The sequence below is a fragment of the Arachis stenosperma genome, chromosome 6 (genome assembly GCF_014773155.1).
Source record: "Arachis stenosperma cultivar V10309 chromosome 6, arast.V10309.gnm1.PFL2, whole genome shotgun sequence".
NCBI classification, from domain to species: Eukaryota; Viridiplantae; Streptophyta; class Magnoliopsida; order Fabales; family Fabaceae; genus Arachis; species Arachis stenosperma.
Window position 1 is genome coordinate 31,921,638 of NC_080382.1, and position 3,145 is coordinate 31,924,782.

At 38.6% G+C, this 3,145-nt stretch overlaps 1 non-coding gene across 1 annotated transcript; it reads right to left on the reverse strand.

The window, feature by feature from the left end:
* Nucleotides 1-890: 890 nt before the first annotated feature.
* On the reverse strand, nucleotides 891-998 carry LOC130938097 (small nucleolar RNA R71). Its single transcript, XR_009069277.1, has one exon. It is a non-coding gene; the product is annotated as a small nucleolar RNA R71 (small nucleolar RNA).
* Between the last annotated feature and the right edge of the window lie 2,147 nt (nucleotides 999-3,145).

Here is a 3,145-nt window from a genome sequence, read left to right on the forward strand (position 1 = left end):
TTTTTTATCTTTTTCAAAACAACCTAACCACTTTCTAACTTTCAATTTTCGAAAACCATCAACCACTTTTTCAAAATTCTTTTTAATTATTTTAAATTTTTATTTTGTTTATTTTTATTTAAACAAAAAAAAATTTGTTTTCGAAAATTTTCCTCCCCCCCTTTTTTTTACCTCCTTCTATTTAAGGACTAACACTTCTCCTCTATTAGCAATTCGAACTCTCTCCCTCTCTATAAGTTCAAATTCTCTACCTCATCCTTCTATTATTCTTTTCCTCTGAAACATCAAAGAATCTCTATACTGTGACGTAGAGAATTCCATACTTTCTTTGTTTTCTTCTCTTTCATATAAGTAGGAACAAAGATAAAGGCATTCTTGTTGAAGCTGATCCTGAACCTGAAAGGACTCTGAAGAGGAAGCTAAGAGAAGCTAAATCACAACTCTCTGGAGAGGACTTGACAGAAATTTTTGAAAAAGAAGAAGACATGGCAGCCAAAAATAACAACAATGCCAATAATGCAAGGAAGGTGCTTGGTGACTTTACTGCACCAACTCCCGACTTTGATGGGAGAAGCATCTCTATTCCTGCCATTGGAGCAAACAACTTTGAGCTTAAGCCTCAATTAGTTTCTCTGATGCAACAGAATTGCAAGTTTCATGGACTTCCATTGGAAGATCCTCATCAGTTCTTGGTTGAATTTTTGCAAATCTGTGACACTGTTAAGACCAATGGAGTTGATCTTGAGGTCTACAAAGTTATGCTTTTCCCTTTTGCTGTACGAGATAGAGCTAGTATATGGTTGAACTCATAACCTAGAGACAGCCTAAACTCTTGGGAAAAGCTGGTCAATGCCTTCTTAGCTAAATTTTTTCCACCTCAAAAGATGAGTAAGCTTAGAGTGGAAGTTCAAACCTTCAAACAGAAGGAAGGTGAATCCCTCTATGAAGCTTGAGAAAGATACAAGCAATTGATCAGAAGGTGTCCTTCTGACATGCTTTCAGAATGGAGCATCATAGGTATCTTCTATGATGGTCTTTCTGAGTTATCCAAGATGTCATTGGACCATTTTGCAGGTGGATCTATTCATTTGAAGAAAACACCTGTAGAAGCCCAGGAACTCATTGAAATAGTTGCAAATAACCAGTTCATGTACACTTTTGAAAGAAATCCTGTGAATAATGGGATAACTCAGAAGAAAGGAGTTCTTGAGATTGATACTCTGAATGCCATACTGGCTCAGAACAAAATATTGACTTAGCAAGTCAATATAATTTCTCAGAATCTGACTGGATTGCAAGCTGCATCTGGCAGTGCTAAAGAAGCCTCCTTTGAAGGAGAAGCTTATGACCTTGAGAATCCTGTAATAGAAGAGGTAAATTACATGGGAGAACCCTATGGAAACACCTACAATTCTTCATGGAGGAATCACCCAAATTTCTCATGGAAGGATCAACAGAAGCCTCAACAAGGCTTCAATAACAATAATGGTGGGAGAAACAGGTTTAGCAATAGCAAACCTTTTCCATCATCTTCTCAGCAACAGACAGAGAATTCTGAGCAGAGCCTCTCTAGCTTAGCAAACATAGTCTCTGATCTATCTAAGACCACTCTTAGTTTCATGAATGAAACAAGGTCCTCTATAAGAAATTTAGAGGCACAAGTAGGCAGATGAGTAAAAGAGTCACTGAAACTCCTCCTAGTACTCTTCCAAGCAATACAGAAGAGAATCCAAAGAGAGAGTGCAAGGCCATAACCATGACCAACATGGCCGAACCTGGAGAGAGTGAGGAGGATGTGATTTCCAGTGAGAAAAACCTCATGGGACGTCCGCTGACCACTAGGGAGTTCCTTCATGAGGAACCAAAGGAATCTGAGGCTCATCTAGAGACCATATAGATTCCACTAAAAATTCTATTACCATTCATGAGCTCTGAAGAATATTCTTCCTCTGAAGAAGATGAAGTTACTACTGAAGAGCAAGTTGCTTAATATCTAGGAGCAATCATGAAGCTGAATGCCAAATTATTTGGTAATGAGACATGGGAGGATGAACCTCCACTGCTCATTAATGAACTAAATGCCTTGGCTTAGGTGAAGATACCTCAAAAGAAACCGGATCCCGGAAGGTTCTTAATACCTTGCACCATAGGCACCATGACCTTTGAAAAGGCTCTGTATGACTTGGGGTCAGGCATAAACCTCATGCCACTCTCTGTAATGGAGAAACTGGGAATCTTTGAGGTACAAGCTGCAAGAATATCACTAGAGTCAGCAGACAAATCAAAGAAACAAGCTTATGGACTTGTAGAGGATGTCTTGGTAAAGGTTGAAGGCCTTTACATCCCTGCTGACTTCATAATCCTAGACACTGGGAAGAATGAGGATGAATCCATCATCCTTGGCAGACCCTTCCTAGCCACAGCAAAAGCTGTGATTGATGTTGACAGAGGAGAGTTGGTATTTCAAGTGAATATGGACTACCTTGTGTTTAAGGCTCAAAGATCCCCTTCTGTACACATGGAGAAGAAGCATGAAAAGCTTTTCTCAATATAGAGTCAAACAGACCCCCCACATTCTAACTCTAAGTTTGGTGTTGGGAGGTCCCAACCATGCTCTGAATATCTGTGAATTGAAGCTCCATGAGAGCTCATAGTGCGGTATTTGTAACCCACTAACTTACCGGCAAGTGCACCGGGTCGTACCAAGTAATACCTTACGTGAGTAAGGGTCAATCCCACGAGGATTGATGGATTAAGCAACAATAGCATTTGATAGGAATAGTTAGACAAGCAGAAAATAGTGTTGGGAGTTCAAAGAGAATTAAAAAGTAAATTAAGAATTTCAGAAAGGCAGATAAATAAGTTGGGAACAAAATATTGAGAAAGCAGTTAAGGCTTCAGAGTTATCTATTTTCCCAAATTTACTCTTCTTACTAACTAATTTAATCATGTATGATTTAATTCATGGCAAACTATATGTGAATAGACCCTAATTCCTTAGACCTTCCTAGTCTCCTCTAAAATTCATTAACTGCCAATTCCTTGGTCAATTAATTCCAATTAGAGGGTGATCATCAATTTCTAGTTTATATGCCAAAAGAATCCTAATTATCCAAAAAATAAGGGTATTATATGTCACGTATCC